At 40.8% G+C, this 19,220-nt stretch overlaps 1 protein-coding gene across 6 annotated transcripts in view; it reads right to left on the bottom strand.

Annotated features, from left to right (window-relative positions):
* Positions 1–19,220, bottom strand: part of SGCD (sarcoglycan delta) — a 327,884-nt gene that overhangs the window by 205,279 nt on the left and 103,385 nt on the right. For all 6 annotated transcript variants that reach the window (XM_017828149.1, XM_017828147.1, XM_017828150.1 and 3 more), the window contains one exon: positions 200–385. The gene's annotated coding sequence lies outside the window, so the exon portion shown is untranslated. The remainder of the gene's footprint in view (positions 1–199; positions 386–19,220) is intronic.

Here is a 19,220-nt window from a genome sequence, read left to right as displayed (position 1 = left end):
TCAAGCCCAAGATCATAAAAACACTTCAATCCTGAGGAACACTTTCCAAATTCAGGGAGAGCAAAGGTTATTTACAGATGCAGTGCAAGCATGGCAGGTACACAGCAATAAACACAAAGGCTGCTAATGTTCTGTTTTCTGCATATGTAGTCATTCAGAAAAGAGCAAAAATAAAAAAGCAGGGGAAAAAAATACATACCTTACCAAACCTGAATGTTGGACACAACTTGTTTCAGAGCAACATTGGTGTGAAGGTAAGCTCCTCAGGCAACCACCAACTGCAATTCCTTTCCGAGCCCCCCAGAGGCTCCAGCTCTCCCTTGTCTGGGTCCCTGAGGAAGATGTGGTGTCCTCCAGTATTTCAGAGCCTCAGCTGCAGAAGACGCTGCTCAGAAAAAGGGGAAGAGAAGAAGGTGTGGCATTTAATTCTAGGGTCAGTTGTTTGGCAGATTCAGAGCAGAACACAAGACAACACTGGATAGGAATGAAATGTCAAGGCAGGACAGAAAGCCTGTGACAATCCATCATGTGTGGCACCTTCAGAGGGCAATCGTTGAATTCAAGAACTGTGGTGCAAAGTTATTCTTGCTTTACAGTACTTTTACAATGTCCCTAGACCAGGAAATGAATGACAGCCTGGCTGCTTTTTATTCCAGTCCAATATCATAATACAAAAGTAAGTAATGTACTTCTCCCATAGGGAATATTTTAATTCATAATAGCATTTCTGAAGAATAACAGGACTTTCATATTAAAAGCAGAGACATCACCTCAGTCTTAATACTTTGCACATTAAAACAGCTCTTACTCAAGGAATTCAAAGCTTAGGAGCTTACAGCAGATGGGAAGTGGGGAGCGTCCACCCAACACACAGCAATTCCCAGGGTTCTGCCTCCAGTGCAATTGTCAAGACAGGTGAATGTCCTGGGGTTTTCTGAGCCCAGGGGGCTCAGCATCACCACGTTTTCTAGCTCACTGTCACTGCTAGATGCGCTCAGTGTTTTCAAGAGGCCAGATCCTGGCACTGAACACAGATGTGGGGGCCTCACTGCAGACACCCAGGTGAGAAGAAAGCAATGGAGATGATCACCTGGCAGCAGTGCTGCCCCAGAGAGGCACTGAGAAGTTTGAATGTTCATCCCTAATCCTTGGCATATCGGAAAACAGTCAAAGGAGCATCCTTCCCCCAGCCAGATAACACAGCCTGGGAAATGAAACCCGGCAGCACAAAACAGGTGAGGACTGAGGAAAGAGCAGAATCTGACCACCCTCAGTCAGGTACACTCAGACTATGTGGTTTGTGCCCTTAAATCAAGCTCAGATTAACTAATCAAGCTAAGATTAACTCAGCAGCCACGAACACACTCTAACTTTGCCTAGGAATGCAAAAAAAAAGCAAAGGTAAAAAAAAGAGGAGATATACAGGAAAAAGCCTGTGGCAGCTCAAAATACCACAAAATCCCATTCCATCTTCACAAAAAATCCTGAACCCCTGAACAGGTTATACCTATCTGGAAAACACATTAGCTTTTGGGCTTGCAAGAAGGAAGATTTCAGTAATCAGCACGTGAAACTGTGTGTACCAAAAGATACCATCATATAAATCATACCGTATAAAGTTGCCTTTATATCCATACACACAAACATACATATTTTTTTTTCTTTTTTTTACCAAAAATCTACATAGCAAGTATGGTCACACAGATCAGAACCATCAAATATATTCACTTTATTTACCACTAATTACTTTGCTGGACCTCTTATAAGTGGTTTATGTTACGCACACACCCAAAGGCTCTACAAGTGGAACAGCTTGTGAGACACCCACAACAGGAGTCAGGGTGGCAGACTCCAGTCCTGCATTTCTTGGTACACATTTGCAGACTTTCTGCCTCTCTTGAATTCAGATATGAAGGACAAAAGTGGACCTTCACAGTTCCTGTCCTCTTCTAGGCTAACCATGAAAAATCGGACTGCCAACTGAAAAGGCTGCTGAATGACTTATGGGTACAGAAATGGCTGATGCTGCAGTAGTTTGATCTGCAGGCAGCAGCAAGACCTAATTCTACTGCTTTTAAGGGATTTTATCTCTGGAGACGACAGCTACAATTACTTTTTCATTTCAACTCATAAATTGTAACGCAGAATAGTCACAAAGAAAATCAGTACTACATTTTTGTGCATTAACCACAGCATCAGCTGAGCTGAGTAGTAGAAGTAACAGTAATAGGACTACATCATTACAGCAAGCTGAGTGCAGAAGCCTGGTCTCAGGTTGGAAAAGACATGGTCTTGGAAGTACAGCTGGCCAATGCTCACTGGAGGCAAATCTCTATGGTAAGAAGTTGGCAAGTTGCCTTAATATGCTGCTATGTATGCACATAGAGTTCCTGTACCTTCCCAATTCCTGCACTGCTGGGTGCACCATAAATTCCAACCCAGGCAGGAGCACGCACTTCCAGCTCTTGGAGAAGACAAAAACAAAGCCACCCTCTTCCTTGGTGCTGCCAAGCGGTTGCCTGATCCAGACTGAAAGCACAGAGTGCTACGAATATGCAGTAATGTGAAGGATGAGAAGTAATGGGAGGTGTGGACATGGAGGGGAAAACAACTTTAATCATGACAAAATGCACCATTCCCATCTTTCATGGTACAACGGAGATGGGGGTAACATAATAAAATTAAATTATTGGCCAGGTTTCCAGTTAGCAGTACAGTGCAGATGCTCCAGCCTGAATGCAACGTGCTTCCTCCACACTGATGATGTGCATCACAGAAATACAGAGGAGGGGAGGTAGGCCAGGGACCACCCTAGTCAGCTACAGAGTAAAGTAAAAGGCCACAAAATATAAATGCAAGAAAACCCTCATGAGCCATAATTTGTGTTGGCTCAGAATTTTCCAATGGAAAAAATGAGACAAAAAAAAAAAGTATACCAGTTCTGTTGCCCAAACTTGCCTGATTTTGCAGAAAAACCCCTTCACACTCAGTGAGCCACTACTGAATTGGTGGTCACTGTCCAACTGGTTTTCCTCTCACAGTCAAGGAACCACAGAGCTCCTGAGATGCTTCTCAGACCTCCTTGATTCTGGGCAGCTCTAGTGAGCAGCCATCCTGAAGGGTGAAAAAGGCCCAGGGTCATGGTGGGCTGATGGAGCAACTCCCCATGCTCAGAGCTCCAGGACTGCCCCAGAACTGCAGAGTGAGAACAGGTAGCCCAGAGAGCTTGTGGATGCCCTGTTCCTGGAAATGTTCAAGGCCAGGTTGGATAGGGCTTGGAGAAACCTGGTCTAGTGAAAGGTGCCAGGGGATTTTAAGGTCACTTCCAATTCAAATCAGTCTATGATTCTATGACCCCTGATAAAACCCCATCCATTTCAGTCTGCAGCTGCTATAGGAGCCAGCACTGTTTTTATCTGAAACAAAACCAAGTCTGAACTTACAGAAATGCCCCATGCACGAGAAATTCCACAATTTTGTTGTGATGTTTCTAAGCTGTGCTCCCCCACTAGTCTTCGATCACACACGTGGAGGGAACCACTGACAAACTGCAAATTACTTTCATTATCCCACTTCAGATTTTTACATTCAGTTAACATAGTTAAGTAGTATCAGATCAGTCTTCCAGTCACAAAAGCTGGCATATGAATGTTCTCATTAATCGGAAAAGGCAGGCAAGATATTTTTCCAGTAAAAAGAGGGTACTTCCCTTGGAGGAGTCTCAGTCCTTTACTGATGGAAAGCATGAATTATACAAAATAACCATATACTTTTGATGTAACAAATAAGATCAAATATTAAATCTGAAGACACCATTTCTATCTTGAGATGTTTCCAGACCACAAATCAATGAAGTCTGGGAGGCTCTCTCGCAGGAAGCCTTGCTATATCTTTGTTTTCATACTTGTCTTTAGGCATCAGCCATTAATCACTGTTGGGGTGAGGACAGGAGCCATCTGGACTCCTCTCTGACCCAGCACACTCATCCTCATATTGGTGTGTTACACAGCTTAAGGTGCAGCTTGGACCTTGTGGCTACATATGACAATATTGGTGAGCACATGCAACTTCATCAAGGGCAAAAAGAGGTATCTAGAAGCTAAACAACATATTTGCAAGCAAATATTGCAGTGTAGTAGATATTCAAATTAGTATTAACTTGTCTCATCAAAAATTAATTACAACGTACCTAACTGCAATTGAATAAATTAGTTGGGCACAGAAAAGATTAAATATTTAAAGAGGCTGATGACTTAAAAATAATTGAAACCGTAACTCCTTGCCTAAATATTAAATTTCTTTTATTTTTACTCCTAGTGTGGCCCTTAAATCAGAATTCCACATGTGTGTGCATTCATGTAGATGTGTATGACACATTCAGGTATACGGAACGTGTTCATGTACAGTCTCCTAACTTCCCTTTTTCCCTAAAACTAAACTTGGGTAAATATTTTCAACTAATAGAGAGGAGGTCCATTGGTAGAGCCAGAAGAAAGGCTGTGAAACAGGCAAGGGAAAACACATTTTTCTGCTAAGTATTTAACAAGGTCACTCGCCTCTGCAAGTGCAGGAAAAAAGATCCCACAGCAGGCTCTGAACACAGCAGGAGATTATACCAATTCATTAGCAGGTATATTTTCTAATTACAGTCTCGGACACGAGTCCCCTTACAGCTTAGAAGGGAACAACTGCCGCTTTTTGCCATATCCTCCAGATCAAGCTCCAGGACAGGATGGCTTAGCCCAGTCCCACCACAAAAAGCAGGGGTACTCTGTTACCTCAGAGGATGCCCCTGGCTCCTCACAGCCCCATTCCCGAGGGAAGCCAGCTTCTGCAGTTTATACGATCTGTTCCTCCGCTCCTGCCACATCAAGAATGCCGTGGGATCAACAGCTCATCCTGTCAGCTCCATCTCTGGTAAAGATCTCACATTAATTTAGTGTAAAGGTGACACTGGTGAAGAAGGGAACAAAATGAGACTTCGAATCCCTTCTTCCGAAAGGCTAATGGTAAAAAATTGGAAGCAATGCAACTCTGGCACCTTTCCAACTATAACACTTAGAGTGTTGCCCACAGCCGTGCCCCAGACATGCTTCATCATTCACGATGGCTCAGTACAAAACATAAATAAAACAGAAATCTCCAGCACTACTGGCACTCAGCTGTTTTGAGGCTTTTTTTTTTTCCCTTCCCTGCCAACAAAATAAATAGTGAAATAGAACTACAATTCAAATGATAACATCCACGATCAGAAACTTGGTGGGGGCTCGTGGTGAGGTGGGAAATTAACTCAATCAAAGAATGCAGGCAATAATAAAATAAAGAATACATTGACTGAGATTAATATAATGGAATACTGTGATGTTGCTGAAGATCAGTGTTGGTTTTTGTCATCCAAGTACAAACTAACAGTATCCATGAGAAAGGAAATAAGTGGTTAATCATGCTTGTTGTAGGAAATATTCCCATCATAATAGTATCAATGTTACATTATGAGGTTCAAGAGTGTAATTAATATCTTGGTGTGTTAGAAAATGCTGCACAGGTTTTGCTGCTGTTGCACACGAGTAAATACTTTCTGAAAATGAATCCAAGAAGTGCAGTGGAAATACACCCAATTTCAAATAACATAAGCTCCTTTCTTCAGCAGGCATGTTTTAACCAAAGCTGCTTCTCAAGTTCAAAAGCATTAAGTTGCAGGCTACTGTCTAACTCTCCAGCTGCCAAGACTGCATTATACTATTAAGTGTTTTTATTATTATTACTCTTACTACTACAGTCTGGTTAGACTATAAAATAAGATCTCTTGGGCTCCTTAGACTCAGACGTTTACATCTGCCCTTGTACTGGAGCTCTTTCATGAGATTACTGTTTCTTCTGTCAGTTCAATTGAAAGTAATGATGAAGTTATTGCAATGCATATGTCCTTGTCAAATAATGCTTTCAAAGGGTTGGAAGCACATTTGGGGGGGGGGAGGAGCAATGCTCAATTCACTTCCCAGATTTAGGAGAGAGTGAATAGCAAACAGCTTGCACTTAACTGGTCAGATCATCAAAATAATCAAGTAAAGAAACGAACCCATTTCTCCCAACAAGAGCTGACAGGTTTGTACCAGAACCTTTGTTGATAGAACAATATCTAACTGGATTTCCTCTTACTCGAACTCAAAATGGGAATCTAACTAGAAAACAATCCCATCACTCATCTTAGTACCACAGTCAGGCTACAAGCCTTACTTTCACACTGAGTGGGGAGTAACTGGCTCTGTCAGGTTTCTTCTTTGCAAATTTGAAGCGTGTTCCTCTGGCCCCAAGTGCACTGCATCAGCAGTAACCTGTTTCCCAGCTCATTAAAAAGCTTCATTTCCAAATTTAGGATGGCAGAGTCCTTAACTCAGTGGTAAGGCAAAGTCCATGCCTTTCTTTTCCCTTATCTTGTTATCCCCTTTTCACTGAGCCAGGGTCGGCTGTTTTGCAGAAGTTGGGACAGATTATCTCTTTTCCAGCCTCACTTCTACTCCTGTGGCTCACATATTTGCACACCTCTGCCAGGGTGTTCCCAAGGCTAGGGCTCCACTCTGCAACCACAGCACCACAGAGGTGGAATGTGCTATGAAAATCCCAGCACAAGGAAAACAAAATTTATCAGTATGTGCAACAATGCATAATAAATTATACTAACTAGAGAAAAAACATTTTTTGAGCCATCCCACAATAAACTTCTACTCATGCAAAGCAAGCGCACTTAGACTATTCTGGGATATATTTTCTATATTCTATAATTCGGGTACATTCCAGGATGAAGAGCACTGTTCATTACGGGAAGGTTCAAATACCTTTGGATCTCTTTACCACAGCTGATAGCACATAAATGGATCCTATTACAGGATCAGGACATTAGAGCATAAGCTTTTTATACACATACTGTACTTCTCTTTCTCTGTATCAAAGGTATTAACTTGACCACTATTAACTTTAATCTCATTTGAACTCAGTGCATTTGTATTTTGTCACCCAAAACTGACTTCTCTGAATCTTCTTCAGATATGCTTTTACCTTCCTTTTGCCTTTTTTTTTTTTTAATTTAACTTTCTGTTAGTTTGTTTATTTTGGTTCAGGGACTCACTCTTTTGAACACTTCAGCTAAAACTTCCCAACACTTCTGGCACTGGCTGCACTGTACTCTCACTGGAATCAGTGAGCTTTATGACTGGCCTGCATTAAGACAGGTCAAAATGCCTTTGCTGCCCTAATCTGTCACTGTTCACAGATACTCTGCTTTGTGTTACTGCCACTTGTAACTTATTTTCTGTTGGAAAATTAATAACTAAATGCATATACACCTCCATCTACTGTTAAATGTCATTGCTAAGCAAGCCTTTTGTCCTTTGCTTAAGTTACTTATCTCTAAAGTTATTTAACTATGTAATGTTATTGTTTATCTTTGTGGAACATATTGGGATAAGCTGGTATACCCAATGCTAGAGAAAATACAAGTATATTGGATTCACAGCTGTCAGTCAGTTGTCAAGCCAAAATCTTAGCAGGGTTTTCCATTATAAATTCAGGTTATTATTTTCAAACTTTTGATTTTAAAAGCCAAACATAGCTTCAATCTCTGTTGCATTTCCTGAGAGTCTAAAACATGATTCTCCTATGACGCTTTAACCCGACTTCAGTTGTATTTGGAAAAACAATTGGGTTTAGTAATTTTGCAAGCCTCAAAAAGTTTGGATAAATTATATACAATGTGCTGTCACTCTGGAATTCACACCCACATCTCTGCTTTTACACTCTTAGAACCCAGGGGAAAGGTAGGAGTCAACAAAGCCTATGAATGACACAGAAAGGCACTGCTCTCGGTGCAGACACCTGATACATTAGCCTGGAAAGTATATCAAATTCAATGACATTTGAAAAACACCAACCTCTGAAATGTCATTTTTCCTACATGGATCATATATTTGAAGAAAAATAAACTGAACTAGAGCTGGTAACCAGCATAAAAGTCTGGTAAAACTCTAGAGCCTTTAAGTGCTTTAATTTCAGTCACCAGTACGCAAAGGACAGAGCAGGAGAACACAGAAGAGATCATGCTGGGGCCTGGCACAGCATCAGGGAGGAGCTTCCTAGGAGAAGTGTCAGGAGTTTGGAGGAAGCTGAAGCAAGTTAAAAAGGACCATAATAATAATAAAAAGCCCCAGAAGTTTGCCTTTTGGTCCGCAGCCACCAATGCATTTGCAATTGCAAATCAGGACTTCCCTAAAGTCATCTCCCCTTTCTGAACACACACATCTCTTTTCAGACTCCACATGAGCAAGATCTTGAGTTCACCCACGCAAACACCTCCTGCTGTCTGCTCTCGGAGAGAGCAGGTTTGTTGGACTTTTACAGAAAGTCAGCAAACTATCTGAAATACTGCACCCATAAAATAAAGCAGCGTCACACTGTTCCTGTTGGTAAAGGCTGCTTTCCTCGGTGTGCTGTAAATCCTAAGGAACAGAGCAGAAATACAGCACCCAGCAGAGCCAGCATGAGCAACAAGTGTCTGAACTGCCTTCAGTCTCAGGTGCTCAGAGCAATCTTTCGACTTGTGCTGAAAAGCAAAGCAGCTAAAAGGGGACCATCAAATGCAAGGGAGTTTGGAATAACCTTGTTACAAGATAAGCTGATTCTTGTCAGACACGGCTCAAGACTGCCAACTCCATTTGGAGCCCATGATTAGTAGACCCCAGCCAGAAATATGTCACTAAACCCAGGTAGAGCTTGGCATGAGATGAAAAGGCTCATTTAGCCATCATGGAGGTGCACAGACCCCACCTAAATCTAGACACGGCCAAAGTGCAATAATGAAATACAGATTAAAACTATTCCTAATAGGGTAGCATTTGAGATAGAAATTGGCCTTATCACTGATCTTTTACAGAAGTACACTGACACAGAGCAGTGCTCACATGACAACTGCCTGTGCCCCCAGGTGGTTGGATCCCCACTCTCCCACTCACAGTTCATTATGGCAGCAAGTAATTGTGTTCAATTAAAATCTCTTTGGAAATATGAACCCACAAATACCGTGCATAAAAGTTTAGAGTGCTTTGACTCTTTCTAAAGTCCTTCTAAAACCCAAAATAATATCTTTGTCAAAACCATACTGCAGTTCTGCATGTATTTAGCCAATTAGCAAAAATTCAGCTCAAAGGTTGTTTGGTTTTGTTGGGTTTTTTTTTTAACCACTAAAGCTTAAACAATTGGATACTGGAAAAAAGCCTATAGCTATCTATCTGCATAGCACTGCAAACACTTTGAACACCACCAAAATAAAATTCATTGACCTGAATTTATTTCTGGTGTAACTTCACTGATTTCAGCGGGCTTTTACCAGGGATAAATTTGCCCATGGGTTTCGGGGACATGAAAGGACTTTGAAATCACAGCTTGTAGAAATGTCAATGAACAGGTTTGGATGTGGGCAAGCCTGTGCATCGAGGAACTCTTCTCATTACAAATCTGTAAACCTTTGGCAGTTTGCAAAACACTGCTCTTAGAAACATTTTGAAGAGCTATAAATAGACTGCTCAGCCCATGATAAATTATAATCTGTGAAGGCTGCAAGACTATAAATGTCTACAGCTCTGGGTTTTCAGTAGGAGCTTTCAGGACTTCTCTGACCAGACCCAAATTTTCACACTTCAAGTTTCTATCTGTGTGTCTGTACATGAACATTAGAGTCACTTCTTCTGAGTTCTTCCCATTTCTAATGAAGACTAGTCTTTTTAAGAGTCACAAACTGACACCACTCGTACAAACTGAAATGCTCTTGTGAAACTCCCAGTTAAAAAATAATAGAGAAAGGTCCAAGTTCATATAGCCTGGTGTTCCTGAAGCTTCTGAGCTTCAGAAGTCATATGGTTTCAGACACTCCTTAACTGTCTCTCACAAGCAAATTCAGAAATTTTGATGCAGCCTCCTGAAGTCTTGATCAAACCTGAAGTTACAGCCACATGCTCTGCTCTTCAGGAACAGCTACTGAAAGGGCTGAATTTCACCAGCTCTGACCTGCATTCAGAGTGCAAATAGCTACATGTTTCCACTAAGTCATCTGTTTTTATGAAGAAAAGCACTACTGCTCTGATTGCTCACTAAGCTTGAAGGTTGACATGGGAGGATGGCATATGCCCATCACAAAAAATCTGAAACAGTAAGTAGAAAAGGAAAGCGGACGATCAAATTCTCAGCTTGTGTAAGTCAGACTGGAGTCTGCAAAAGTTAATGACTACAGAGTAATTTTTTACCTTTTCAGATCCATATTGTGCATTGTGGTTATCCAATCAATACAACAAAGAGATGTCACAACCATTTTACAGTGGCCATTACAATTATACACAGGCAATTACTGCAGTGTCAGAGACTGATGCTTTTCCCTTCCTATTTCACTGTGGAAGGACAACAAAAAGTAGTTAAAGTATATATTAATGGTTGTTCAAATAAGATACTTGATTACATCCACTACAGAATATTTTCCTTCATGTTTTTATAATGAATCTGACCATGAAAAACAAATTTATGCCCACAGTTTGTATCATTATAAACTGAACTCATTTGATGTGAAAAACCTACAGTTTAATTGCTTGATTTAGATTTGGTTGGTTAAATGCGTACTGAAACATTACTATTTTAATTATGTTAATTTATAACTGAAAAGCTAAATTTACAAAGGCAATAACATTAATTATTTACTTGCCCATTAAAGTTGAATATTTATTACCAGAGTAATTGGCTTCTAAAGTCTGCCAAAAAATTAAAAACAAGTTTATGAACTGATTTATACAGGAGTGATACTGAAGTATCTCCCAGCAGGTTGTGCGTGTTTAATGGATTCCTCTGATATACAACTAAATTTCTGCCATTTATAGTCTGTTACATATAGTACTTTCAAAAGATTTTATTTTTTCCTTTATAAATATGCCAGTTGTGACTCAGAGCAAGTTCCTTTACTGTTCTGCCCTCAAAATCCTTTATGCAGAATGATGAACTTTCACTGGTCTGTAATAATTTATGAAGATTGCATCTTGCCTGGTCATCCAAACTCTCCCTGAATGTAGGATTACACTGGGTTAAATCAACTGAAAAGGGAAACAGTAACTCAAAATAATCCAGCTCACAGCCACAATAGCAGAGTTGTTATGAAACACATATTAGTGAGGAATCTCCACCCTCACTAATATTTTAGCTTCATTTCCATTTGCAAGATAACAAATATATTCAATGTTTATTTATGCATGCATCCTCAAAGTAATACAATTAAGTTACTAACGCTTACAGAACAATTTGTATATTACCTTGATGTATGATGAAAGGCTAATTTTCACTGCTGTCTAGACACAAATTCTAATTCCATTTGGCAATGTCTTTCAAGCCCAGCACCAAGCAGATACCATCCTTTCCTGCTTATGTTCCTTAAATACGTGACTTTCCCAGCAGGTGACGGGATTACTAAAGAGCTGCAGCAACATGGCCATTAGCAGGAGACAGGAAGCACTGCTGTCACCTTCAGTTTTCCTCAGGTTTGGGTGAAAGTCCTCTTTGACTCAGGTCTACTGCTAACTGGTCTGCAGAGTGCAGAAGATAATCCAAATAAAAGAGGAGCCAGCCCTGAGACAGCGCTCACGGAGACACTGACTAGGATGTTCAATATTTATTTACATGGGTGTCCTCAAAACAGGATGGTTAGGTCCAGATTACAGTCTAAACTTCCAATCATGCTGTAATAATACTGCAAAGGAAGGACAGATGTATTCATGAAAGAGAGGCAGTAGGTCAGTGGATTTGGCATCTCATGTGAGAAGGAACGGGTTGAACCACAGTTTAAAACTTTGCTGTCCTTTATTTTTTTCCTGCAAATCCTCTGCTCCTGTCTGAAGCCCAGCAACGTGGAAGGTGTGAACCTCTGTCTTGGGGAAAAAATCATCTGGCTTTAAATATCAACATCTCAGAAGATGAGATGCAGAAGGCTGCATGCAGGACATACAGTTGTTCTAATTATTATTGCTGTTGTTGTTGATATTATTATTATAAAATTGATGAAGAGGAAGGGAAAAAAAAACAACCCCCAAAACTTCTAATTGAAAACCTGGGATTTCTTTGACCACGTGCAGCTCCCATCACAATACAACAGACCTTTGCCTTTTCTAAAATCATGCAGGACATTGATCCTTTTGCTAACATAGCAGACATGCCAGTATCTCTCAGTGCCAATTTTCTCTAAATACAAAAGAAACACAGCACAGTATAGGTACAAGACACAGAAGTGGCAAGAGCCAGAAGAATTTACTAACATCCACATTCAACCCGTGATGTTGAAGACAGATTTTTTGACAGTTTATTTCAATGCCCCCAAAATGACATGGGCTGATATTTCACGTGAGATTGTTAAATCAGGTTGAAGCTGGAGCTATTCCATATACACATGTAAAACATCATGGAGGCTGCATGGCAGGTTGCTGCAGGCTGGACATGAAGGCTCTTACCTCTGGCTCCACGTCCAGACTTCCACAGGGGCACCTGCACAGAGTGCAAGATTCCCCATTAATTTTTGGATCTAAATTAGAATTGGAGTTTGCCCTGCAGCCTGTTGTGCTCAGGGCTGCAACCAACTTACACACATTAAACAGTCGTGGAAGGAACCACATCCCATGCTTTGGGTTATCACGTATCCAGGAGTTGGGTGCAACACACTTCTCTGTGGGCTGTCTCTGACACCCTGAGCAGATCAGAAAGGGATCTGTATACAGCAACATTCACTGAGATACAATGACACCACTTTTAAGGCTTTGTCTCAGAAATATCTGACTTCCCTAAATTGCATCTTCCTTTCAACAAAGCACAGTCCAATGAGATAATAGCAAAGATTCACTAAGCAGGGCAGAGGAGGAAGTTTTTCTAACTTTAAAAATTTGTTACTTAGTCCAAAGGTCAAACTGCCAGAAATATTAATAATTCAGAAAGCTATTATGAGTTCAAGTCTATAGAAAACTCATTTATTTGTACAATGCTTCACCCAAAGTTAAAATTTTTTAGAACTTTATTAACTCCAATGTATGAAATATTTCCAACTGAAACTTGAGTCTTTTTATTTAAAATGCTACAGAATAACCTAATGTTAACTCTCGAAGTTTTGTGCTGTTCCATTTTGGTTTCAGCCCTGAGTATGCTGAACCTGGCCTCTCCCTTGCTATTATCAAGGTATTTATGGTTTGGCACCAACCAGTGCCAACACATCAGACTGCAAATTCCAGATCAGGTCTGGCACAAAGCAGCAAACCTCACCCTGGTATGAGGCAGGGGTGGTAAACAAGGATAATACTGTGTGACAGACAACTAGCAGGAGAGAGGAGGGCAAACAGAAGATAATTGTCAAGCATGTGGTATTTTTAGCAACAATCAACCAAAATGCCTTAGACATCAATTTCAAGCCACTTAATCCTCTTAATGACATGCTATGGCATTTGTTTGTGATTAGGGTTTCTCTTTGTTTTCTATAGAAGATTCCCCTCAGACTCTCACATCCCATGTGCTTCGGAAATAGTTCTGCCAGGACGCTGAGTATTAGGTTAGAGTTTAGTTATCACAGTGCTAAGTTATTCCAGCTGGGTTATTATTAATTCTCCTAATTTTACTGTCATTCACTATGATTACAACAATGCAGCACCCTATGGATACATTTATTACAGAGCATAAATCCAGTGCTTGCCTAAGTGCTGGAATGCCTACTCTGCAATCTCTATGCAAAAGCCTGAGGAGTGTTTAAAAAGAATTATCTTTAAGAAAACTTTTTAAAGGTTTACCTCTACCTTCCCACCCTCCACCCACCTATCACACTTTTGCATGATGTTAGATAAGGTTTCCACATGTGATACTCCACTGCAGTACAGGCTATTGCCCACGGCAAAGCTCTTTCATAGTAAATACACTGGGGAAAGGGATGGTGGAGAGAGAGCAAAGAGGAGTATGCTGCCATATACACATTTTTTATTCAGAGAAAGCATTTATAAAAATAGGCATTTAAAAATATCCTAATGTATATTCCCCACCCCCTTCAGAGAATTTATGCACTGCATATATCCTTTTCCTAGCACAAGCATATGCTTGATTGGGTCTCGATTCAGCAAAGCAATTCATTCAGGGAAGAGCTTTTAGCACCTGTAAAACCTGTCAGAAAAAGTTAAGCAGATGCTTCACTGTTTTTCTAAATCAGGACCACAACTGGATTTACCAGTGCACAAATACCTCTACATCATACAGATTTTGAAATTTTGCTTCTGTTATCAAGGCAACTCTCTCCCTGCTTGCACACCTTTGAGTCTGGTAGCAAGAAGCCATAACTCAGTTTTAAGCAGCTGCTCTGAAATAGTCCCCAATGTGCCAGTACTGTCTGTCTGACCTTCCCAGGTTACTTCCATTCAGTAAAGCTGCAGCATTTCCTCAGCACAGTAAACCCCAGACTAACATTAGTGGAACTAGTCCTGGGTTTGTTGCTTCCCTCCAGTGTCACCTATACTGAGTGGGAACACCAGGTCACTGCAGCTTCTGTTCGACATCCCCCATTCAGGGTCCACAGCAACATCCCCTGAGCTCTCCTGAATCAGTGGTCTCCATACAGCAATTCTGTATGTACAGCTGGATTTGGTTTTTAATGACTGTGGCTCATCCACACTTGGGAAATGTACTTTCTGGTCCACCATTCAAACAACTAATCAAATTCATTAATGCAGATATTTCCCACACCCCATGGCTAAAATGTCCAATAACATTTGAGTTAAATATTAATAAACTGCTCTTAGATTTCATTAAAGCCAGGTGTATAGCCAGTGCTGGTTGTTGGGCAGTGAAATCCTTGCTACCTGGGAATATGCAGGTCTGCTAAAACAGATCTACTGATCCACTGATCAAAGATTTTGACAGCCACAAGTCTGAGCTCAGCTTTCTCTCAGATATGAGAACATGGTGCTTACACAAGCATCAGACTCGTGGCTCCAGACAAAGTGCTTCTGTTTTCCTGCTCTCTTTTGTATTAGTCAAACAGAGAAGGAAATTAGGTTAGTTTGTGCTTAGAGCATGTCAGTTATTATGTGCTGCTCATAGGTATGTGCTCAGAGGTCAGTTCAATAATTTGCTCTGTATCTTTCTGGGTAACTAAAAACCTGTTTCCCTTGTAGTGTCCTCTTCGATGACAGGCACTGTGTTTGCCTTCTTCCGGAATTCTGACAATTGCCCTATTCTCCATAAGCTTCTGAGAGTTGTAAATACTTTGGTGGCTACGTTTTATAAGGCCACACTGACCCAAATATATCACACTTACCTAAATACTCCTTATCTTGTTCTTGCTTTTGCTCGTAACCCCTTGTTAAAGGGAATGCTGTTACAGATCTGACACAGTTATTAACCTTTCTGTGAAGTGCAGCACAAAATAATGGCATTTGGTATTTCTGTCTTCTCTGTCTAGTCCATTTATTTGCTTCCCTTTCTTCCTGATGGACTTTTCCCTTCTTCTTACTTTCAGTGCTTTTGTAAGTCATCTCAAAACCCTTTATAGCTCTAACTGACTTTGCCTCTAGGTCCTTTTGATTTTAGCCTGTGTAGCTGCACAACTGGTGGTGTTCCTGGCCACATATCTTTGGTTTGTCAGGTTTGTACTATTACACATTACTGAAAAGCTCCTGGTGCTGTCCTGGCAGTGGGAAACAGGGGCACACAGGATAAAGAATTAATCAGAGGTCTTGTTTCTTTGCTGTGCTACTGCCCCAAAATTATCTAGTCTTTGTGCAGCAGAGTCCCCAAAAGCCTCAGCTCTGCAGCACTGTTTTTTAAATAAGTTCGCACAAAGCATCTTCGATATGAAAGTGGGGCTTTTCCTCTCCCAACATTTTGCACTCCATCTTATATCCCAAAAAAGCTCAAAAGGTCAATCTTTATGTTAATCCAGTACCCTCTGCCCAAACCCAACCTGCTCAGACACTTAAAAAAGAAGATACATGATATATCCTGTACTTCTGACCATCAGTGTATCTGTGTCCTAAGTTGTCTCCCTATAGCCCACTGATAAGCATGACTTATTTTCCTCACCCAGAACAATACCCTTGCAAAAATGTCCCACAACCAATTCCAATCAAAATTTCAGCTGCTCTCCACTTATCCCATCTTCACAGTTTCTCTCTTGAATATTCTGGTGGCATCATGTTTTCTTCAATACCTCTTGGATTTTGTACACCTTAGTCACGACCCCTCTTAATCTCTTCTATTCTAATGAATATAAAAATAATTTTCTTAACCTCACCTCCTGTTTTATAACCCCTGAGGCCCTTTATCATCCTTGTCAAGACTGTATTCATAATTAGGGTATCTAAAAAGATCAAAAGGAAGGAACAGGAAAGTGCTTACTTAACACAAATCGTTACATGAATAACCAACATCTCCCCCCCAGACTCACCCCTCCCATCCCAACCCAGCTCTCAGTGTCGGAAGGGCAAGTGGCTGATGATTTCTGCACATCAGGTGGTGTAGCCAGGACAGGTTTTGTCACTGCAGGGTGCACCACTCCCCCCAAGGGCATTCTGTAATATCACCTTTCTGCTGTTTGTGCTAACTCATTACAGCTACACACACAAGACACATGCATTGATATTCCCCACAGATAACTGAAAATTCACACTTGCCCATGTCACATACCAAACTGCCCTCCATCTGTGCACAGCAGACTGTTCCCTGCATGTACACACCTGTACACGTGCACACAGATCTGGGGGCATGTTTAATATTGCTGTTACCAAGAGAACACAGACTGTGACCACTTTTAATACAAGAATTACGGATGAAGATAACACACTGACTGGCTTCAGTGCTCACTGAAGCCAGTATTCCTTAGTTGTACAGATCCTTGAATACTCCACTGACAAGCAGTACAGAAGTCTCAAAGGGATGCAAGTAAAACTACAAAAATGCCCAGGGCCTGGAAGTTAAACACCTTAAAGGGGATATCACTGTGTCCCTATGGATTATGCTATATGATATTTAGAATTTGTAATTTGCCATAGCAGATCAGACAAGTGCTCTGTTTAGACCATAAACCGGAATCAGACAGTAGCAAAAGCAGATGCTTCAGGGAAGGGTTTGACAAACCTTTGCAAACAGTTGCACAACTACTAAACCACCTGGGGTATTTTCCTCCTCATCTTGATTCACCAGATAACCTGAAAAGGAAGAATTTCTCTACCTCTCTCAAGCATCTCCCTTTCAGTCCTTACCATTGTATGTTGAATGGTCTCAGTGCTGTGAAATCAGGTCTAGTCCTTTGGACTTCAGCTCTTGAGTTTTTGTCCCTAGTGGCACCTTGTCACAGTTTGTCCCCCTGCCTTGGCAACTCCACAGCTCCTCCCATACCCACAAAATATCACAAGATCACGGCCAGTGTGCTGCTCTTCTAAAAGGTTCCTTGCAAAATTTGCTCACACATTAGTGAATCACTTCCAATCTGTTTTGCATAAGCAAATTTAAGGTGTTTCATTATGGAAATGTATGCCAAAACATCTTCCCACAGAGCTTCATCCTGTCATGGTGTGACGCAGTTACGTAGGGTCGACACTGCAGTATGTTTTACAGAACATAAAGCTGCAACCTGTTTGTAAGGGGGTAACAATCTATGCAAACATAAAAGGTGAAAATGCATTTATTTGTCCTTGGCATGCTTTGCAATTATGTATCTGCTACTCAGCAGGTATAGCCAGTAGTAACAACCTGCAGAAGGAAACGGTACTAAAACTGCAGCCCACCCCAAACTTACGACTCTGTTTTTCTTTGCCATTATTAGATATCAGATGGTTACTATGAAACATTATCTGCATATTTTATCATGCCTGCATTTATGCTACAGGAGCAAATCAGCAGCTGAAAATAGCTTTGCACTCCACCAAGAAATCTCACTGCCTTTACGAGATCTTAAGTTGGTAGTTCTTTATCACCATCTTATTTATCGAGGCAATTTCCGCGCTGCTGGGCTCCATCATTACCAAGGGTGGGAGACATGCACTGCTGTTAATGCTACTGGCCTTTGCAATGAAAATGCAGCTCCAGCTTTGAAGAGCAAGGGCACTCAGCTGCTTGACTGGGTTGGGGCTGCAGGATGCAACAAACATTTACAATGCTGCTATTTAGTGCCACAGTATCATCCATCAGCTTTGATATATAACAACAGAATTATTCCATAACATTTGCTTTGTGCAGTTCTTTGTTTTATTTGATTTTCAAAAGGGGTTTTAAGTCCCCTCAGAAAAGGAACGACTTGCTCTTTCCTTCCTACCAACTAACTGCAAATTTTGATTTTAAATCAACTCTTTGTGAACAACTTTGAGCAGCTGCCACATACGTACTTCTCATTACAATACTCTGGATGAGATTTTCATATTGGTAGGAGCTTAAAATAATGATGAAGTTCATGTTTCTTCACTGGGTACATGTTTGTATGCGAGCTTAGGAGTTCTGCTGGTAATTTTACTCTCCTCCTGTAGATGCAAGGTACAGGAGCTCATACCTAGTTCTCATCTACTATCTAGGCAACTGTGGTGATAGAGCTCAGACTACAGAAGACTATTACTAAGCTAAAGCATATCCACCATGTTCTGGCCTTTAAACTAAGCAAATAATTCCATAAGCTGTCCTCTAGCTCTTGAGCCACAAATAATAGGTGAGGGAAAAAAGCAGTTCACAGAGTTCCTGGCTGAAACATGGCAAACATTGAGTAAAGATCAACATGTGCTCTAATTCTTGCCTTTAGGATATAACTGGTTTAGGATATAACTGGTTAGGGAAAGTCTACACATTGGTTAGGGAAAGTGTAACTGGGCAATTAAATAATTATAAAGACTATGTTATTAAAAGTCCAGCTGATAAAAGAGAACTGCAAAGTACAGGTCTGTGAAAGGAAAAACACACACAAAAAAAAAGGTAAGAGGTTTTTTTTAGACTTGGCTGTTGGTTAAAAAAAGGAAAAGAAGAAATATGTTATTACTTCTTACTGGCAAAGGTGCTGGTTTGACAGCCCTGAAGAGAGATCTATTTATTCAAAGTAATGCTGGCAGCAATGGTACATTTCTTCCAATGTGCCCAACCCTGTATCTATTTTCAGTTCCATCAGTAAGCTAAAGGTTAAAGCTATTTATTTAAACCCA

This window comes from Lepidothrix coronata, unplaced genomic scaffold (genome assembly GCF_001604755.1).
Source record: "Lepidothrix coronata isolate B3197 unplaced genomic scaffold, Lepidothrix_coronata-1.0 Scaffold146, whole genome shotgun sequence".
NCBI lineage: Eukaryota > Metazoa > Chordata > Aves > Passeriformes > Pipridae > Lepidothrix > Lepidothrix coronata.
This window is presented reverse-complemented; position numbering and strand designations above follow the sequence as displayed.